Raw genomic sequence first — 22,949 nt, forward strand, 5'->3', positions numbered from 1 at the left:
GGATCATCAAAGGAACAAATCTCATCGGACTAGCCTCACGGGCTCTGGTACATGTAGCCCTTTTCTCTGCCCACAGGCCAGGAAGCCTCACAAACATGCACCTTTGGAGGCTCCTCCTGCCAGTCCACCATGCTATGAAGACAGCTACAAGTCACTAAGGGGTCAAGGGTCAGGATGAGACATGAATTAAAGCTATAAATACCTGTTAATAATATAAGAAAGAGCAAAAATAATTTACCACTCTGACAACATTTTGTACCACAACTGATCCTTACAGTGGATACTGCTCTTGAAATTAATATTTTCACAGAACATCTATACAAAATATGTGTTTCCAGTACACTTGCTAGGCCAAATAGAAAGCGCTATGCCTCAATCTCTCTTTTGCTTCAGCAAAAAGGAGAAACATGACTTCTATCTAGTCTTTAGCACCATAGCAGAAGTTGCTTGAGGCAGCCCACAGCCAGGTAAAAACACAAGAGAGATAGATATTAACTGTAATTTACTTTGCTCAAGAAAACAAGGAAGATTTTCCCTAGAGTGTGAAGTTCTGAAACATTAACAAATTAACATCTGTGAGGATCCAGCTACTATCCCCTCCTGCCCTAAGATGGAAATGTAGCCCTTGGGACGGCTAGGTGGCTCAGTGGTTGAGCTTCTGTCTTCTGCCCAGGGCGTGATCCTGGGGTCCTGGGATCGAGTCCCACATCGGGCTCCCTGCATGGAGCCTGTTTTTCCCTCTGCCTATGTCTCTGTGTTTCTCTGTCTCTCATGAATAAATAAATAAAATCTTGGGCAGCCCTGGTGGTGCAGCAGTTTAGCGCTGCCTGCAGCCTAGGGCGTGATCCTGGCGACCCGGGATCGAGTTCCACTTCGGGCTCCCTGCATGGAGCCTGCTTCTCCCTCTGCCTGTGTCTCTGCCACCAGCCCCCCCCCCCCCCGAATAAATAAATAAATCTTTAAAAAAAAAAAAAGGAAATGTAGTCCTTGATGCTACTGTATCATGTAGATATAGAAAATGATCCTCACGTCTTGATCAGGAGGAAAAAAAACAAAACTCAAAAAACAAGCCTAAACAAATTCAGGCAGGAAAGAAGTTAATAAACAATCACTTCAAATGTTTGGCCTGTGTCAAATGCTCACAGCATTCAACATTTTCTGCTGTACTCATTTTCCTCATTGTTCTAAATAATGACTACAATAGAACACTCTGGTTTCCTGAACTGAAAACTATGCCTACGAGAAGCTTTATTTCAAAGGCAGCTTCTGTCTTTTGTCATGTAGTCATTCAACTATAAAAAGTGTCCTGTCATTTTTCTGTAGTAAGAACCTGCAACCAGTGGACAGGGGTTTATGGGAAACTTCTGTACCTTCCCCTCAATTTTTCTATGAACCTAAAACTGCTCTAAAAATAAAATCTTAAAAAAAATCTTCACACAATCGAAAGCAAAACTAAAGAATCTGCAACCCCTGACTACAACTAAAACCTGTATTTCCCTGCTTTTTTTTAAGGGGGGGGGAAGGGCAAAGAGAGAAGAAAATCTCAAACAGGTTCCACACTCAGTGTGAACCTGATGCAGGGCCCCATCTCACAAAGTGAGATCATGACTTGAGCCAAAATTGTGGAGGCCGAGAAAATTAAGGCCATTCCACTTTAAGTTCAGCGTTAGCACAAGTACAGCCATCCCAGGTCCCTGTGAATAAGAGCTGAACTTTACCTTACTTCAGTTACAGGAAGAAAACAGCTTACAGCTTAATGCCCTAGAAAGCCCTATATTAGAATGAGAACAGAGCCCAAGCCAGTGGCAGGAAGCCCCATATCAGAATGAGAACAGAGCTTAACGCCCTTGAAAGCCCCATATCAGAATGTAAACAGAACTTGAGAAATTCCTCCCCCCCTTCTGGAGGTCCCCTAGACCAGCCTATAAAAAACTAAGCTGACCCCCACCTCGGGGTCCAAGTCCCTGCTCCGCTGTGTCGGGTACACTTGGACCCAAGCTCGAGCTTGTAAATCAACCCTCGTGTGTTTGCATCGGTGTCGGCTCCTTGGTGGTTTCTCGGATTCGCAATCTTGGGCACAACATTACCTAAGTAAGTGATTCATAGTAAATGAACTACATAATCTGACTTACTGAATTTTATTTATTCCAAGACACAATTTTCTCTATATTTTGTCATGTATTTTTTTAGATTTTATTTATTTATTCATGAGAGACACACAGAGAGGGCAGAGACACAGGCAGAGGGAGAAGCAGGCTCCTCGTAGGGAGTGGGACTCAATCCCCGGACTGGGATCACACTCTGAGCCAAAGGCAGATGCTCAGCCACTGAGCCACCCAGGCATCCCTATATTTTGTCATGTCTTAAATTGGGTTTATTGGGATAACCTTCATAGAAATTGTGTTACCATAGTCATGTGTCATGTAGCAGTTGAGACATAGTCATTGCTGCTTGCATAAAACTTGTTCAGGAAAATTCTTATTTTCTTATCAGTCAAATCCTGTGCATTATCAGTGCTATACATGTTGGGTTTAATTGGTTCTTAAAAAGCCTTCCAAATGATCGTATGATTTAGTATTGAAACAAAAAGTTGAAGTGCAAGATAAAGTTAGGGAAACACAGCAGCAAGGTAAAACTTTGATACTAGTGAAATGAGCATTCATCATTGGAGCAATGACTGAAAGTCTGGAATTTCTTACAATGACCGAGTAAGTACTTTAAAGGACCAATGAAAATACATCAATGAGTAGATGGACTTGGGTTTTCCTTTGTTCATGACATGCTTCCGAAAGGATTGCCTATTGTTACATTAGACAATGCATCTGGATGCAGTAAAAAGTGCCACATATCCTGGAATTGTGAAGGCATCTTCAAGCCAGACAGATTTTGGTGAGACTATGTGATTTTTGCTTTGTTTTGTTTTAGACTTCTTTATTTTAGAGGTAGGTATTGAGAGAGAGAAAGAGAGTTGGGAGAGGGAGAAGGAGAGAAAAAAATCTCAAGCAGACTCCCTGCTGAGCACAGAGCCTGACATGGGGCTCAAACCAACGACCCTGAGATCATGACCCAAGCTGCAACCAAGAGTCAGATGCCTAACCAACTGAGCCACCCAGGTGCCCCAAGACTGTGATGTTTTGCACAAGATTATTATTTTTTTAAGATTTTTTATTTATTTATTCATGAAAGACAGACAGAGAGAGAGAGAGAGAGAGAGAGAGGCAGAGACACAGGCAGAGGGAGAAGCAGGCTCCATGCAGGGAGCCCGACGTGGGACTCGATCCCAGGTCTCCAGGATCAGGCACTGGGCTGAAGGCGACGCTAAACCACTGAGCCACCCAGGCTGCCCCTGCACAAGATTATTATTAAGGCAATGCCTCATAGTTCACCAGATAATTATGGTGATCTTGGAGAGGATGGTAACAGTACAGGTGGTAAGAAATGGCTGGATAATGGGTATATTTTGAAGGTAAAGCAAATAGAATTGGATATAGGTTGGGAAGGAAAGAAACATGAGGGCAGCCCGGGTGGCTCAGCAGTTTAGTGCTGCCTTTAGCCCAGGGCGTGATCCTGGAGACTGGGGATCGAGTCCTATGTCAGGCTCCATGCATGGAGCCTGCCTCTCCCTCTGCCTGTGTCTCTGCCTCTCTCTCTCTCTGTGTCTCTCATGAATAAATAAATAAAATCTTTAAAAAAAGACAAAAAGAAAGAAACATAAGAAGGAATAATTCAAGGCTTTTGATTTGAGCATATGGAGAAATAACAATGCCATCAGAAGAGAGTGCATGGAACTTGGTAGAAAAGACTGTGGGACATCAGAGTTCACTTACAGGAAAGTTACATTTGATATGTCTACTAGCCCGTGAAGGCAAAATGTATGGGTCCATCACTGGCAGGTGGGTAGATGAGGTAGTAGAATCTGTGAAGTCCTCTTCTGATCGCTATGACTTTCTCAGTGCAGTAGGAAGCAGGTTACTAGCTGGGAGTAGGGGTTGGAGAGGAGGAGTTAGAGGTTTGAAGAGAGATATGAATGTGTAAAAGAGTCATCTAGGGCCTTGCTACTCAAGGGCCAGAAGTGTCAGCATCACCTGGAAGCTAGTTCGAAATACAGATTCTCATATTCCATGGTGACGTCAGAAACTGTTTATCAAGATCCCCAGGTGATTTACAGCACACTAAAGCTTGAGGTACACTTTAGGGAGAGTGACTAGATAAAGGAAGAACAGTCTGATGGCCCAGCTGCATTAAGGGCCCACATGAGGTATGGGGCATCAATTTAAAGAGAGACCCATCTGCATGGTTATGGGTTTGACTTCAGCCAAATGCACTAGTAGGGCACAGCTGCAGAACAGGCACAGAACTGGATGTGACTAAAATTATAGTTGTTTTAAGTTTCTAAGTTTGAATGAGACAAACTAGTCAAGGATATAAGTAAATATATGCATATATACAAGATGGGGATACAACTCAATTTTTTTAAATAATAAATTTATTTTTTATTGGTGTTCAATTTGCCATCATACAGAATAACACCCAGTGCTCATACCGTTAAGTGGCCCCCTCAGTGCCCGTCACCCATTCACAAATTCACAACTCAATTTTTTTTTTTTTTTTTTTTTTACAACTCAATTTTTTTTAACTGATTGGGTACATGACACAAAAAGTTTAGAGACCCCTGGTTTACGTGATATTACCTAAGGTATTACTTCCCCCAGGGATATTTGTTTTTAATAGGGGTTTTGTGAAAGTCAGCATATTTCCAAGTCATCCAAAAATGACTTTTTAGGGATGCCTGGGTGGCTCAGCAGTTGAGGGTCTGCCTTGGGCTTAGGGTGTGATCCAGGAATCTGGATCAAGTCCCACACAGGGTTCCCTGCAGGGAGCCTGCTTCTCCCTCTGCCTATGTTTCTGCCTCTCTCTCTCTCTCTCTTTCTGTCTCTCCCTCTGTGTCTCTCATGAATAAATAAATAAATCTTAAAAAAATGACTTTTTAGTAGTATTATCTTAGGAGTTCTGGTCGGTGGGGACTAAGAAACCTACTAGTATTCACTGAAATCACATCTAAAATTGAAGAAAGGGCAGCCTGGGTGGCTTAGCAGTTTAGTGTTGCCTTCAGCCCAGCGCGGGATCTTGGAGACCTGGGATCGAGTCCCACGTCGGGCTCCCTGCATGGAGCCTGCTTCTCCCTCTGCCTGTGCCTCTGCCTCTCTCTCTCTCTCTCATGAATAAATATATCAAACATTTATAAATAAATAAATAAATAAATAAATAAATAAATAAATAAATAAATAAAATTGAAGAGAATCTCCCACCAAGGTGGTGTCTTGAGTTTTGTCACAAAATCCCTAAAGATTAATTCTATAGGTGGAAATTTCAAACAAGAATATTTTTGATGAAAATATTTTGTCTCCAAATCAAACACCTGCCTGTATGAGGAAACATCATGAAATGAGTCCTCAGTGCTTGCGAGTGTACCCATGGTTCCTGCTGTAATAGAGGCAAACTCAGAAACACTGGGCAAAGATCACTTTTGCTTTTTCTTGGGTTTTCAATGCAGCAGCATCTAGGCCATGAGCACAATGGAAAATGTCTAAATTAATAAAACCATAGAATTTTAGAGTAGAATGAGACCCTATAGGTCTTGCAGTTTAATGTCTTATCTAGTCTAGAGATCAATTTCATCCAGCTGTGCAAATACTTCCATTATTGGGAAACACATTCTGGTCCAAGTCAGTTAATTCCAGAGTTGGGCTAATTCCTTTTTATATTACTTCTGCATCTGTCTCCCTAAGGCTGCCACCATTGGTCTTAATTATGCCAAATGGAAAAAGAGAAAATAACTACAAGTCATTTAAAAATTTTCAAAACCTCATTTCAAAAATGTTAAGACTGGGGCACCTGGGTGGCTCAGTTGGCTGAGCGTCTGGCTCTTGGTTTCAGCTCAGGTCATGATCTCATGGGTTGTGAGATAGAGTCCCTTGTTGGGCTCCATGTTCAGTGGGGAGTCTGCCTGAGACTCTTTCCCTCTGCCCCCACCCCTACTCTCACATGCATACACATATTCTCTCTCTCAAATAAATAAATAAATAAATAAATAAATAAATAAATAAATAAAATCTCTTTTTTATTTTATTTTATTTTATTTTATTTTATTTTATTTTATTTTATTTTATTTTATTTTATTTTATTTATTCGTGAAAGACACAGAGGCAGAGACATAGGCAGAGAGAGAAGCAGGCTCCATGCAGGGAGCCCAATGTGGGACTCGATCCTGGGACTCCAGGATCACGCCCTGGGCCGAAGTTAGATGCTCAACCATTGAGCTACTCAGACATCCCTAAATAAATCTTTAAAAAAAGTTCAGACTTCTCACATATCAATGTCACCCTAGTGACCCACACTACCTACTGTACTTCTCTTACTTATTCACACCTATGTTAGAATAAGAGCCCTAGAAATGCACACATTTTACAAGTGATCTCTGATCCTTTCAGAATACCATGGGAGTTCTCTGTCCATTAATCTGGACATGACACTCCCATTAATTTAGAATAAGATTCCATTAAGTTTTTCCAATGGCTCAGTTAACACTGTTAATTGATATTGAGCAACAAACCCCCCTGAGTGTTTTTCACATTAATTGCTGTCAGACTGGGTCTCCCCTACCTAGTACCAGTAATCGATCTTTTGGACTTTAATGCAAAGCTCTTGTGTTCCCTTAATAGGCTTTGCCTTGTTGGTTTCACCTCATCGTCCTATCCCATAGGGTTCTATAATACTTCTGATTGCATGATCTGAGGTCTCTGCCAACTGTCCTCTGCAGAAAAGAGTTAACAGGTCTAAGAGTGGTAGCCTTAGAAAGGCCTTCTTGCAAACTTGGCCCTTGGCTGGTGTCTGGGAACTTGGAAGGTTCTTAACACTCCCTCATTATAAGGGTGTCTATCATGCTTAGATTATTTGTACAGTGTGTTTTATCCAGGGGACCTGCCCTGTTTTTGAAAGTCTGGACTTTTGCTACTTGATAGGCAGAGGGTGCCTTTATTACCAGCCTCCAGTAAAAACTTTAAAATGAGTCTCAAAGGGCTTCCGTGGGCAGACACATTGCACACATGTTGCCGCATGTTCATTACTGGGGGAAGAGGATGCTCTGTGTAAGCCCTCCTGGGAGGCAGAGAGCATAACAAGGCCTGCAAATGGATTCCTCTACCTGTGTCTTTTCCTTTTCAGTTCTGGCCCTGTATCCTGACTGCACTGCTGTGATAAATCTTAGTCTTGAGTATAACCATATGCTGATAACTAAGAGTCTTTTTCCATGAGTCCTTGCAGTGAATCTCTGAAAGCAGGTGTGGTATTGAGGATCCCTGATACACCACCTGACTTTGAACTACCTGCAGATCCAAGTTGCCTGATTTGATCTAACAAACATGGGCAGGAGCTTAAGGATGACTATGACAGAACAACTTTTTTTTTTTTTTTTTTTGACAGAACAACTTTTATAAGCTTAAGACTGTGTCTTCACTTGTTTGGGGTGACAAGTAATGACACTGAATGTTTGATAATGGTGTCTACCATTCAATAAAGCAGTATTTCTTTTCTTGAGCCCCAATGTCAAGTATTTTGGGGAATTTTCAATACAATAGTCTCTCCCTAGACCTTCTCAGCATTCCATAGCAGGGTGCATCACTGACACACTTCTTTTTTTTTTTTTTTTTGTATATTTCTTTATTGGAGTTCGATTTGCCAACATATAGTATGTGCTCATCCTGTCAAGTGCCCCCCTCAGTGCCCATCACCTAGTCACCCCATCCCCCCACCCACCTCCCCTTCCACTACCCCTTGTTCATTTCCCAGAGTTACGAGTCTTTCATGTTGTTCTGACACACTTCTTAAGCAAAGAAGATATAGTTTCTCTTTTCTTTCTTTCTTTTTTCTTAAGATTTTATTTATTTAATCATGAGAGACAGAGAGAGAGACAGAGACACAGGCAGAGGGAGAAGCAGACTCCCTGTGGGGAGCCCGACACAGGACTTGATCCCAGGACCCCAAGACCATGACCTGAGCCAAAGGCAGATGCTCAACCACCAAGCAACCACTGAGCCACCCAGGGGCCTCTTGTCTTTCCTTTTTATGACTCTCAAATACACAAAAGAAATAAAGGGATGTCTGGTTGGCTCAGTGGGTAGAGCATGGGACTCTTCATCTAGAGGTTGTGAGTTCAAGCCCAATTTTGTGCATAAAGCTTACTTTTAAAAAAGGAAAAAAAAAAAGAAATGTAGCTAATAGAAAAATGACCCATCTAACTCCCACCTAGATGTTTCACTCCAGTTCCTTTATTTTATTTTTTAAAGATTTTATTTATTTATTCATGGGAGACACACAGAAAGGTAGAGATATAGGCAGAGGGAGAAGCAGGCTCCCCATGGGGAGCCAGATGCAGTACTCAATCCCAGGATCCTGGGATCAGTCCCTGAGTTGAAGGCAGATAATCAACCACTGAGCCACCCAGGCGTCCCTCCACTTCCCTTTTTTAAAGGAAATGAAATATTTGTGTGGCAGAAGCTTTTTTCTGTTTGCCTCTTTTTTTTTTTTTTAACTTTTTATTTATTTATTTTTTATTCATGAGACACACAGAAAGAGAGGCAGAGACACAGGCAGAAGGAGAAGCAGGCTCCATGCAGGGAGGCCAATATGGGACTCGATCCCAGGTCTCCAGGATCATGCCCTGGGCTGAAGGCAGCACCAAGCTGCTAAGCCACCCAGGCTGCCCTTCTGTATGCCTCTTTATTGAAATACTCCAAGCCTCTTCCTCTTAAGAGGTAATGATTACTTTGGGAGTACAGTTTGCTTTTTGTCTGGGGCAAAAAGGGGCATCACTTTTATATGAAAACAAACAGGGATAGATTATAGAGTCAAATGAAAATTTCAGGGAACAGTCAAGTACCTTGGCTAAGTTCTCACAGTTGGCAAAGTAGTCAAGACAGGATTCACATGCAGGCAGTGGTTGTCTCTTCTCCTTTGCTGTTGGGAAGAGTTGCTCTGAAAAGCATTCAAGTAGCATTGCTCTAGTCCAGTAGTTCTTGCAGTGTGGTCCCCAGAGCTGTAGCATCAGCATTACCTGGAAACGTGCTAAAATGCAGATTCCAGGCCTCACCTCAGACCTTCTGAATCAGAGACACTGGGGGTTAGGTCTAGTAATTTGTGCTTCAAAAATCCCTCCAGGTGACAGAGGTGCAGAGAAAAATTGGAGAACCTCTTTTAGTTTCTTCACTTTAAAACTTCCTATCAGGGGTGCCTGGGTGGCTCAGTGGTTGAGTATCTGCCTTCAGCTCAGATCATGAGCCCAGGGTCCTGAGATTGAGTCCCACATTGGGCTCCCCACAGGGAGCCCGCTTTTCCCTCTGCCTACGTCACTGCCTCTCTCTCTGTGTTTCCCATGATTAAATGAATAAAATCTTAAAAAAAAAAAAAAACTTCCTATCAGTTTGACATTTACTCCCAAGTTTAGTGAATATGATATCTTCCCTGACTCTCCCTTTCCTTTTTACCAGATGTAACATGCTTTTCATTTTATTTTTTTCTGTTCTTCTTTTATTCTTACTAGAGGGGTTTTCAATATTCACCTTAGTTGAAGTCTCTGACCATGCCTAAAACATTTATAGTCTTAGGAAGAGGAGAAAACATCTGGGTATGCTTAGACCTCTTTTGAAATAGGAAATATATAGGCTCCTGGGTCTGTTAAACACTGAAATCTTTCTGAGACGAAACTACTTTGACATCTTGAGGAATTATCTAACATCTCAAACAGTGTTAAATATGTTTTAGAGCTTAGAAAAGGTAATCTTGGGGATCCCTGGGTGGCTCAGTGGTTTGGCGCCTGCCTTTGGCCCAGGGTGTGATCCTGGAGTCCTGGGATCGAGTCCCACATTCAGGCTCCCAGCATGGAGCCTGTTTCTCCCTCTGCCTGTGTCTCTGCTTCTCTCTATGTCTCTCAGTAATAAATAAATAAATAATCTTAAAAAAAAAGAAAAGAAAAGGTAATCTTCTTTAACAATCAAATTATGGTAAGTAATTACTGCCCAATGTGGTGGTATTTGTGAATGTTGTTCTAGTGTGTTTTTTTTTTTAAAGATAGATTTATTTATTTATTTATTTATTTATTTATTTATTTATTTATTTATTTATTTATTTTAGAGAGAGCGCACGAGAGAGAACGAGTACATGCATGTGGGATGAGGGGCAGAGGGAGAGAATCTCCAAGCAGACTCACTGCTGAGCACAGAGCCCATCATGGGGTTCAATCTCATGACCCTAAGATCATGACCTGAGTGGAAACCAAGAGTTGACACCCAAGTGACTGAGCCACCCAGGTGCCCCTGGAGTGTTTTTAAATATTGTGTCAAAGTGCTATAAAGAAGGCTTGAATAATTATTTAAGATTCTTCATAAAGGTATGTGTAGTAAGCTTTCTTTCTGAGCAATTTCATATGACAATCCTTTATCCCTTTGGTCTCATGGTTCAATTCTTTATAGTTTAACTTACAAACTGGCTAAGTACAGGTTCCTTAGGTCAGTAGACACAAAACCCCGCCTACTATGAGAGTAGCAGAATAGATGCACTCTGCATTATTATTATTTTTTTTTTGCCAATAAATCAACTTTGAAAGATAATGAGAAAGGACACATTGGGGAACAAAAGCAGCCATGGGAAAACCTGTGAAATGTTCTCTCATTTCAAGTCTCATCTTTCATATTTTTCTCATGCAACTCTCTCTCTTCATGCCACTTCAAGCATCTTTTCTTTTTTTTTAAGATTTTATTTATTTATTCATGAGAGACACAGGGGGTGGGGCGGGGCAGAGACACAGGCAGAGGGAGAAGCAGGCTCCATGCAGGGACCCCAATGTGGGACTCGATCCCAGGTCCCCAGGATCACGCCCTGGGCCAAAGGCAGCACTAAACCCCTGAGCCACCTGGGCTGCCCTCTCCTTTTTAATCTGCCTATAGATTTAAATATTCCAGTGGTCAAAAATCCCTGAGGCAGACCATCATGTTTTATAGTCACTGTTTATTAGAGGATCCTCCTGTGTGATGACTTGATATACAGGGATTCCATATGACTTCAAAATGTGAAAGTTAAATGTGAGCTAAAAGGAAACTTGAACATGATAAAGACACACTAATGTTCTTTCCCAGGTTAAGTAACTAAACTGGAGGTCCTACAAGGCTTAGCTTGTTTTGAATGTCCTTCATAATATTTTTTAAATGTTTTAAATAGAATGCCGTTATATGAGGCAGGCACTTGCTACTTTACCACATAATAATTCATGAAAATTATTATTATTAATTCTGATCAGTGAGGCTATTATATTGTTTTCTTTGCATGACACCAGAAATCCCTATATTTTGCTACTTATATGTGAGGGGCAATGTTACCATTAACATTAAACTAGGGAATAACAATATTCGATGTTACAGAGGATGGGCATGAAAGTAGTTTTCGCTTGCTTCTTCCCATCTCTCCAACCACACTTCTTTTTTCTTTTTCTTTTTTAAGATTTTATTTATTTATTTGAGAGAAAGAGTACAAGAGAGAGTGAGCAAGCAAGAGTGTTGAGGGCAGGCAGGGCAAGAGACAGAGGGACAAGTAGATTCCCTGCTGAGCAGGGAGCCCAACACAAGGCTTGATCCCAGGACCCCAGATCATGACCTGAGCTGAAGGCAGGCACTTAATTGACTGAGCCACCCAGGTGCACCCCTCCAACCACACTTCTTTGTCATCTAATATCTTACATTAATCCACCCAAGTAGTTCTCATGTCAGATATATTCTAGTTGTATTTTTTTAAATTTAAATCCCCAGGTTCTAGATTTCCAGAATATGCCTCTAATAGAAGATATCTTTTGACAGAATTAAATTCTAAATCTATTACATTAAAAATAAATAAATAAATCTATTACATAAACATTTTTACATATAGCAACCAAATATCAATATGCCTTCTTCAAGTAAACTAAGGATGAGACTATTTAAAATGTAAAATCTCATTTCCTTAATGGAGTTTAAACTTGAAGTTTACCATTAAAAGGCAATAGACAGTAGCTCATTGAAAAATGTACTAAACTGAACTCAAATCACCAAAATTTACCTCTCTTGTATACAGGGGATTCAAAGATGTAAGAGTCTGTCTCTCTAATCAAATTCAAACACATAAGACAATGTATGATAACTGCTATATCATTGGACAAAACGTATAATGCAAAAATAGGAGTGTGAGAGATTATGAACAGGAAATATGAATAGAATAAAGAACAATAATTAAAACTCTCAGAAACCTAAATATACACTGTCTACAAGAAATTCACTTCAAATATAATCATATAAATCAGTTAAACTAGAAAGGTGGAAAATGATATATCATACAAACACTAATCAAAAGAAAGCAGGACTGACTATACTAATGCCAGATAAAGTAGACTTCAGAGGAAAGAAAATCACCAGGGATGAAGTAGGATATCATATAATGATAAAAGGATCAGTCTACCACAAATGTAGCAATCCTACATATATGTATACACCAAACACCAGGGCTATAAAATACATAAAAACTGATATAACTGCAAGAGAAATAGAGAAAAATCACAATTATAAATTTTTTTTTTAATTTGTATTTATTTACGATGGTCACAGAGAGAGAGAGAGGCAGAGACACAGGCAGAGGGAGAAGCAGGCTCCATGCACCAGGGAGCCCAACGTGGGATTCGATCCCGGGTCTCCAGGATCGCGCCTTGGGCCAAAGGCAGGCACCAAACCGCTGTGCCACCCAGGGATCCCGAGAAAAATCACAATTATAGTTGAGGATTTCAACACCTCTCTTTCAGTAATTGATAAACCACTAGATAAAGAATCAGCAAGTATATGAAAGATTGAATATCATCAACAACCAGTGAGATCCACCTGACATCTATAAAACATTCTATCCAACAACAACAGAATATACATTCTCTTCAGGTACACAAGGAATATTCACTAAGATAGATCATATCTTGGGTCATAAATAAGACATTAGCACATTTAAAACACCTGAAATCTCTGTAATGGAATTAAACTGGAAATTATTAAGAGAGGGGATCCCTGGGTGGCTCAGTAGTTTAGCACCTGCCTTCAGCCCAGAGCACGATCCTGGAGACCCAGGATTGAGTCCTGCATCGGGCTCCTGCATGGAGCCTGCTTCTCCCTCTGCCTGTGTCTCAGCCTCTGTGTGTGTGTGTGTGTGTGTGTGTGTCTCATGAATAAATAAATAAAATCTTTTAAAAGAAGAAATTATTAAGAGGAAGTTAAGAGGAAAATCTCCAAACATTTGGAAATTTATTTATTTATTTATTTATTACATTTGGAATTTAAAAAAAATTTTTTAAAGATTTTATTTATTCATGAGAGACACAGAGAGAGAGAGAGAGAGAGAGAGAAAGAGAGAGAGGCAGAGACACAGGCAGAGGGTGAAGCAGGCTTCACGCAGGGAGCCTGATGCAGGACCGATCCTGGGCCTCCAGGATCACGTCCTGGGGCTGAAGGCAGGCAGGCGCTAAACCGCTGAGCCACCTGGGGTGCCCTACATTTGGAAATTTAAATACCACACTTCCAAATAAATCAGGGAAACAGAAGTCTCAAGTGAAATTTTAAAAATATATTTATAAAAGGAATGAAGAAAATAAAAAAAAGCATTTCATGCCTTCTAGGCTTGCTTTCTTCCTTGCTAACCCTTTCCATTGATTATTTGGGCACAGTTTTGGATTTTTTGTTTTTTGTTTGTTTGAGAGAGAGAGAAAGACAGAGTATAAGCAGGGGTAGGGGCAGAGAGGGAGAGAGAAAGAGAGAAAGAGAGAGAGAGAGAGAGAATCTCAAGCAGGCTCCAAGCTCAGCACAGAGCCTGATGTGGGGCTCAATGTCAGGACCCTGAGATTATGACCTGAGTCAAAATCAAGAGTTGAACACTTAACTGACTGAGCCACCCAGTGACCCCCTGGGCACAGTTTTGAATGTGTTCTGAACTGATTTACACACATCACTAAAGCAACAAATCTCTTACCATTTGTAAAATGGACTCAGATAAGACTACACATGTTAGTCAGTTAGTCATCCCTGGAGGGGATGGGGATTCACAGAAAGAGCATGAGAAATGGCAAGAGGAAGGTATACTGCCTGGATCTCTAAGGGAGTATCTGCTAGTTGTGGAATTACAGCCAGTAATATATAGATACAAAATACATAGAAACTAAAGCACCCCTATACAAATCTCCTTGCAGATTATGAATATATATATACAGTCATATTCGTCACCCACACTTATTGAGAACTGAGAAGTCAGGGAAAAGAAGGGATGTGGACACATCAATAAGATTTTTGAAAAGATTTTATTTATTTATTTGAGAAAGAAAGAGAACATGAGCAGGGGATGGGGGGCAGAAGGAGAGGTAGAAACAGAGTCCCTGTTGAGTGCAGAGCCCCGACATGGTCTCCATCCCAGGATCTGGAGATCGATCTGAGCTGAAGTCAGATGCTTAACCAACAGAGTCACTCAGGCGCCCAGACACATCACTAGGATTAAGAAGTAAATCTGACTACTCAACAGCTATTTATTAAGCCCCTACTGGAGTCATATTATTGTATTAAGTGCTGCAGAGGCAAAGGAAGAGAGAAAGAAAGAAAAATCCTTCAACAGCTTTATGCTCTAACTAAATTAAATGTAGAGAAGAGGAAATAAAAATGGTGGAACTCCATTATACAAACTACCAAAATTAATCACAATCCCTTCCAATAAGATTATAAAGTTATTAATCTGGCATGTCCCAACCATGGAGCTAACAGCAAGGATTTAAAATGGAGTGAAGATTAAAAAGGGGGTGAGGGAGTAGGGGAAAAATAAAATAAAAAGGCGGTACAAGATAGGAAAGTCAAGTGGTGATTTTATTAAATAAAAGTTAAAAATACTTGTTATGGTTGAATTCACAGATGAATGTGAAAATTATACCAAGGAGTTATTACTGATGACCTCCTAGAAATTATAGTCCAACTAGTCACATATGGTGGGAAATAGCAGAAAGGTTTGCAAAAAGGACAAAAGTAAAAACAAACCAACAAAAAAACTTTTGATAACATAGAAGAGGCTATTTAGAATAAATAAGGCCATGTAAAAACAAAAAGGGGATTTGTTAAGCATGTGATGATGAAGTGGAGTGAGATGACAGTATTTTTCTTAGTGTTCTTGTATCACACATATATTTCAAGCCATTTGTAACTTCTTTTTTTTTAAGATTTTTATTTATTTATTCATAGAGACACACACAGAGAGAGAGAGAGAGAGGCAGAGACCCAGGCAGAGGGAGAAGCAGGCTCCATGCAGGGAACCCGACGTGGGACTCGATCTGGGGCCTCCAGGATCACACCCCAGACTGCAGGTGGCACTAAACCGCTGAGCCACAGGGGCTGCCTGCCATTTGTAACGTTTATTAAAAGACTCAATAGTTGATGACGTTATGATGATCCCACATCAGTTTCTCTTCCCTTTCCCAGTTTACAGGTATGGAAGTTAGGTTAATCATGTATTGTTTGGAATTATTCACATCTGCAGTATCAACTCGGTATCTTGAGATATAAATAAAGGTGTTAAGATATTGCCAATTATAGGACTCCTTCACTTGGGGCTTTTTTTCCCAAGATTTTAAAAGTTAAGAGAAACTTGGAACCACCTAATTGACAACACTGAAGCTATTATCTGGCCCTAATTTTAAGAGTGCTCCTGACTTATAGACCTTTGCATGCTCATTGTTTGTGAAAAAAGAATTGTTCAGATTCACACATAATTAAAGTTTAACTCTTTATAGCATGGGCCCATGTTATTATTAAAGAATAAATATAATACCTCAATTTTAAGTTAATTTTGGACTATCATCTTACTACAGATTCAAAACCCAAATACAGTTTATCACTGGAGTATGGCACACATTACTTTGTGTGCCAGCTGACCACTTGACCAAAGGTTATCTACCCAGAACCTTTTATTTATTTATTTTTAAACGATTTATTTATTTATTTTACGGGGGGGGGGAGCAAAGAGAGAATTCCAAGCTAACTCCCAGCCAAACACAGAGTGAGAAGCTGGATGTGGGGCTCAATCTCAGGGCCCCGAGACCATGACTTGCAGAAATCAAGGGTCAGATGCTCAACTGACTGATCCAGAACCTTGTAGTACAGGAATTATAACTATTATCTTCCTGAGGAAAGGTCTCTACTAGTTGCCTGACACAGCATACACATTTTGACAGGCCCTGGCTTGATACTGGGTACTGCATGACACAAAGAAACTGCAGGCTACTGCTATCATTCCTCAGATTTAGCTTAAACTTTACTTTCTCTGGTTAGTACTAGAAGGTCTCATTCATTTGTCTGGTTGTTGGCTTTACATCAGGTGAGGCAGGGGATGAGTTGGCCATGTGCCTCTCATCATCCAGCTAGCCCCAGGAACACTTGGGCTTGTTCAATGGTGGTGATTATAGGGTTCCCAAGAGCAGCAAAAGAGAACAAGCAATTTTCAAGTCTCTGTTTATGTCATATTTGCTATAGTCCTATTAACCAAGGCAAGTCACATAGGCAAGCACAAAAATACTGTGAGAGGGAAATGCTCAAAGGCATGGACAGTGGGAGGAAATCATTGCAGTCCTTTTTGTCAATAATATTCCATAATTATTATGGTAGTTCTAATTATATGAACTCATCCTCTGAGTTGCTCATGTTAAAAACCTCAGTTATTTTCTACCTCTTTTTATTTTTCCTAATATAACATGGGAAATCATTTAAATTAGTTAAATAAATTTATTTTGTGGGAAATCATTTTTCTCAATACTTTAAGAATTTTGCTATTAATAAAAATAATGATCACAAATCACAAATTATTGTTTTGATTAATCATACTTGAAAACTGAAGAGAAATAACATAATTGATAAACTAAAATGTTAAATTTATTTAAAGTCCCTTATAAGAAAATGTTACTTAATATCCCAGTAATATATTTCATTGTGTGTTTTCATACAAATATGCAGAGGTCACCACCAATAATAATAAGTGGTAATATTTAAAGTTAGAAAAAAATATTAAGTAGTACTCCTGGCTTAGGTGATTGTGTATATATGCCTTTTATCTGAGGTTGGCAGCAAGTGAAATTAAATGATTTTCCAAATGACTGCACTGCTCTAAAATATCCCTGTGTCTGCCTTCCCCCTCTCTGCCTCCTGATCGTAGAAGCACAGAGCAAAAAGCCCTCGAGTTCCTCAACCGCCATGTGAAACAGAATATATTCCTGGCCACCTAAAACCTCTGGTATGTATGGTTGTTCAAAACTAGTTTTCTAGACTCCTACTATCCTTTTGAGCAGCTGAACAAAGGCTGTGGCTCTTACGTGGGAAAGAGTCCATCGGGAGTGCTGTGAACCATCTAACAATGACTTAAAGATGTTTATTTTTCTCTCATAACATAAAGTCTGAATATATATGTGCCTGCTGACTTTGATTCAGAAACTTGACAATATCAGAACTGGTATGTGCTGATTTGACCTTTTTTCTCCTTTTTGAATCCTTATAAGATGGCTGACCCAGCTCTATATATTTAGCAGACCCAGTGTGATATATAAACAGGGGATCCAAGTGACACCTGGGTGGCTCACTCCATTCAACATCCAACTCTTGATTTTGGCTGAGGTCTTGATTTCAGGGTGGTGAGATCAAGCCCCAAGTCGGGCTCTGTGCTCGGGGCTAAGTCTGCTTGTCCCTCTCCCACCTCCTCCCCTTCTGCCCCTCTAACTTCCCCCTCATGCTCAAGTGCTCACTCTCTCTCTCTCTCTCTCTTAAATAAAATCTTAAAAAAAAAAGAGTATCCAAAAGTTAATGTTTCTTAAAGCAAGATTTCCCAAAGCTGAGTGATACAGTCAAGGAAAATAATTTTCCCTCTACCCTTCTATGTTCTTGCCTGAGATCCCCCATAATAAAAGATCAATAGAAGAAAAACAGAAGTTTAGTAACACGTATACCTCCTGTATACCTGGAAGAGACCCAGGAAAACTGAGTAACTCCCTGAAATGGCCAGAGCCACCACCTTAAATACTATCTCCAGCTAAAGACAAAAGATGTTGGGGAATGGGGGAGCCAGTTAAGGGAGGTCACCAGGAAAAGCACAGTAAACACAGGTAACATTGTTATGCAGATATAGGTCTTAGCCTTCTCCACTGACAGATTCCTAGATTCAGAGTCATCCTCTTCTAGCAATACAGAGAAGAGAACACCCTTAACAAATGGAGATTCGAATTCAAGCTCCAGCCGAAGGAGAAGGGGGGTAAGTAAGGGGGTCTCTGTACCATGGCTCCTACAAAGCAAACTGCCCGCAAATCGACAGGTGGTAAAGCACCGAGGAAGCAACTGGCTACAAAAGCCGCTCGCAAGAGTGCGCCCTCTACTGGAGGGGTGAAGAAACCTCATCGTTACAGGCCTGGTACTGTGGCACTCCGTGAAATTAGACGTTATCAGAAGTCCACTGAACTGATCTGCAAGCTTCCTTTCCAGCGTCTGGTGCGAGAAATTGCTCAGGACTTCAAAACAGATCTGCGCTTCCAGAGTGCAGCTATCGATGCTTTGCAGGTAAAATGGAGGCAAGTGAGGCCTATCCGGTGGGCCTCTTTGAAGAAAACAGCCTATGTGCTATCCATGCCAAACGTGTCACAATTATGCCAAAAGACATCCAGCTATCACGCCGCATAGGTGGAGAACATGCTTAAGAATTCACTATGATGGAAAATATTTCATTCTTAAAAAAAAAAAAAAAAATTTTTTTCTCTTCTTCCTGTTATTGGTAGTTCTCCGAACGTTAGATTTTTTTTCCCCCCATGGGATCAAAAGGTACCTAAGTATATGATTGCAAGTGGAAAAATAGGGGACAGACATCAGGTATTGGCAGTTTTTCCATTTTCATTTGTGCGTGAATTTTTAATATAAATGCGGGGACATAAAGCATTAATGCAAGTCAAAATGTTTCAGTGAACCCGTTTCAGCAGTTCAACTTCATAACAATTATAAATAAACCTGTTAAATTTTTCTGGACAATGCCAGCATTTGGATTTTTTTAAAACAAGTAAATTTCTTTCTTTCTTTTTCTTTCTTTTTTTTCTTTTCTTTTCTTTTTAAGATTTAATTCAGAGAAAGTGAGAGAGACTGAGAGGCAGAGACACAGGCAGAGGGAGAAGCAGGCTCCATGCAGGGAGCCCGATGTGGGACTCGATCCCGGGGCCGCCAGGATCACACCCCGGGCTGCAGGCGGCGCCAAACCGCTGCGCCACTGGGGCTGCCCAAGAAGTAAATTTCTTATTGATGGCAACTAAATGGTGTTTGTAGCATTTTTATCATATAGTAGATTTCATCCATTCACTATACTTTTCTGAGTTGTCCTACATGCAAGTACATGTTTTTAATGTTGTCTGTCTTCTGTGCTGTTCCTGTAAGTTTGCTATTAAAATACATTAAACTAGGGATCCCTGGGTGGCACAGCGGTTTGGCGCCTGCCTTTGGCCCAGGGCGTGATCCTGGAGACCTGGGATCGAATCCCACGTTGGGCTCCCGGTGCATGGAGCCTGCTTCTCCCTCCGCCTGTGTCTCTGCCTCTCTCTCTCTCTCTCGATCTCTATGTATCATGAATAAAAAAAAAAAATTAAAAAAAAATACATTAAACTATTAAAAAAAAATGGAGATTCTCCTTATAAAAGGAAGTTTCCCTCACAAAAAGGTAACTTCTACTGTTTTCAGTTTTTCTTGTGTCCGAAGTTTTTCAAAATTAATCAGCCCCAAATAATCCTTATGCCAAAGAAGCATATTTTTGAGGTGGTAAATTCTGTTTCCCTTCAGTGGCCAACAGTAAGTTACTAATTTTTTTTTTTTTTTTTTGCAAGTCACTAAATTATCTGAGAGAGACTCACTCCTTTTTTTCAGCAAATGTTTATTATTATGTGGGGAGCACACACATTAGCAAAACAGTAATAGCCCTGTTCTCAACAATCCTATATTGCAAATCTTTTTCTTTTCTTTTTTTTTTTTAATTTTTTTCTTATAATGTATTTTATTCTGATGAAGTTACACAAGTACATACCACTTTTTAAAGTGCACTTAACTTAGAAAAATAGACAAAGCTTCTAAAGGTTTACAAATAAAACATAAATTTTTAATGTAAAGAACATTTTAAAATATTTTAGATGGCAAACAAGGCTTACTATTTTTGATGTAGACCAAATATGTAATGTTATTCTATTTTTAAAAATATTTTATTTATTTATTCATGAGAGACCCAGAGAAAAAGAGAGGCAGAGACACAGGCAGAGGGAGAAGCAGGCCCCATGCAAGGAGCCCGATGTGGGACTCAATCCTGGGACTCCAGGATCACACCCTGGGCTGAAGGCAGGTGCCAAACCTCTGAGCCACCCAGAGATCCCCAGTGTAATGTTATTCTATAACAAGTGTGTAACACACTGGTAATCCACTTGGATTTGCAGAATTCTTATTTGGAATAGAATCTGATGAGAAATAAATCTAAGTGAATTTCAGTGCAGGTGTTTCAATAAAATTATCACTACCACAGCCTGTTACATCAAAATCGAACGCAGGGGCACCTGGGTGGCTCAGTGGTTGAGCATCTGCCTTTGGCTCAGGTCGTGATCCTAGGGTCCTGGGATCAAGTCCCACATTGGCCTCCCCACAGGGAGCCAGCTTCGCCCCTCTGCCTGTGTCTCTACCTCTCTCTGTGTCTCCCATGAATAAACAAATAAAATCTTTTTTAAAAAAGAACAAAATACAAAATCTAATGCAAAACACAGTAAGATTGAGAATGTAAGATTATTATTTTCCCTTTTGCCAGAATTCTACAGTAGCAAAAATCACACCCACTCATTGAATTGAATGTTCAGGGTGGAAATAATGCCACTGTCTGAAGGCGCTCAGTGTTTGGTGTTGTTAAAAGAGAAGATGATGCACATTACAAATTATCAGAGTTTATTTGAGCAAAAAATCAATTTGCATCTAGCAGTGCCAAATGAAAAGTGGCTAGGAGTATTCTGCAATAGGCGCCAGGAGAAAGACTGCATAGAGAAAAGTGCAGAAGCAAAGAAATTATTTGACTGGCTTAAGGCTGTGTTGGCTATTTGTGCTTGGCTGTCCTTAGGTTTTGATTTCATAATCTTGAGGCATTTGCATGCTTAGATTAATTTGCTTATATAGGCCGCTACAACATGAAAGCCACCTCATTTAATTAATTTAGCAGTGTCAAGACCAGTGCTTCTCAGGTGGCTAGGGTTCTAGGCAGGGGCACCAGTACCATGACTGAATCTACTTAGAAACAAATTTCTAGGACTTATACTCTTTGGGCCTGATTTTTTTCTGCTCATGAGGTAGTGATGTTATGTTTAAAGAAGGTCCACTTCTGCTTTAACCTCACCACTCAGGCCAACAGAATAATAAGGAAAACTTGACAAAGTATGGCAAACTGAAAAATCACCACTAGAATTGTTCTTGTGGCCTCTGCAATACTAGAAAAACTTTCCTTTTGTTGTCACCAAAGTCATGGTGAGCATAGATGAACATTTGTAAAGTAACAAGCAACTACTGGAGCTAGGAGTCTACAAGCCTAAGAGGAAACACTCTGTTAACTAGCAGCCCTGTAAAATCATCAGATTTATTCACAATCTGAAGAAGAAGTTACATCTGGCTACCAATATAAACTCTGTAGCACACAAAATTTTAAATATTTGGATAAACATTTTTTTGGTAATATTTAGATAAACATTTATAATAGAGTCATTGTCCAAAAGTTGTTTCCTTTTTTTTTTTTTTAAAGGACTGAAGATGAAGGTACCATGTTTAACTGCACAAAAAAGCAAGCACACCCCTTGACTGTGATAAGGTATAAGGAGGAAAGATCACAGACATTGAGAACTTAGGATTTCTGATTTGGAGGCAGAAGGGGAGGGTGGCTTTTGGAACAAGTTGCCCATGACAGACTGATTTCTTCTGACTCATCAAGATTGGCTCTTTGGCTATGTCAAGATGCCATCCTCTTCCATTCTCATCCCCTCCCATTCTCCCGGGCCTTGAATGTCAATAAGTAATGTTAACATTAATGTTTAGGTGCACCTAGTGATAAAGTACTTTTTAAAAATTAAAGGCCACATTATGTGTTTCAAGTTACCAACAAACTTGTGATTTGTGTCTAATTAGTAATCTGTCTTTGGGGTATGATGATATTTGGTTTAAAGCCTAGTCATGAGGAAAGGGAGGATTTCTACTGCTGAAAATGAATAGAGAAAAGTGAAGACCCTTTTGTTTGAGGATACTAGAAATATTAGAAATGAAGATGAAAATGAAACATAGTTGAATAATGGAAGTTAATTCCTTCTGAAATTAAAAAAAATCTAACAAGGTTTAATTTAACTTAATTTAAATTTAATTTAAAGTTGAGAGGCACTACTATAACACTAACTAACTGGAATTTTTTTAAATATTTATTTATTTATTTATTTATTTATAGATTTTATTTATTCATGAGAGACACAGAGAGAGAGGCACAGACGCAGGCAGAGGGAGAAGCAGGCTCCATGCAGGGAGCCCAACGTGGGACTTGATCCTGTGTCTCCAGGATCACACCCTGGGCTGAAGGTGGTGCTAAACCGCTGAGCCACCTGGGCTGCCCATGGAATTTTTTTTAAAAAGATTTATTTAAAAAAAAAAAAAAAAGATTTATTTATTTGTTTGTTTGTTTGTTTGAAAGAGAGAGATGGAGAGCAAGCATGAGTGGGACGAGCAGAGGGAGAAGAGCAAATCCCAAACAGACTCCACACTCAGCCCAGAGCCCAATGCAGGGCTTGACATGAG

At 40.0% G+C, this 22,949-nt stretch overlaps 1 protein-coding gene and 1 pseudogene across 1 annotated transcript in view; one reads left to right on the top strand and one right to left on the bottom strand.

Moving 5' to 3' along the window:
- The window catches only part of PRRG1 (proline rich and Gla domain 1), a 273,316-nt gene that overhangs the window by 183,927 nt on the left and 66,440 nt on the right, over positions 1-22,949 (bottom strand). The window lies entirely within an intron of this gene.
- On the top strand, positions 18,361-18,832 carry LOC144309223 (histone H3.3A-like; annotated as a pseudogene).

Source organism: Canis aureus, chromosome X (genome assembly GCF_053574225.1).
Source record: "Canis aureus isolate CA01 chromosome X, VMU_Caureus_v.1.0, whole genome shotgun sequence".
NCBI classification, from domain to species: Eukaryota; Metazoa; Chordata; class Mammalia; order Carnivora; family Canidae; genus Canis; species Canis aureus.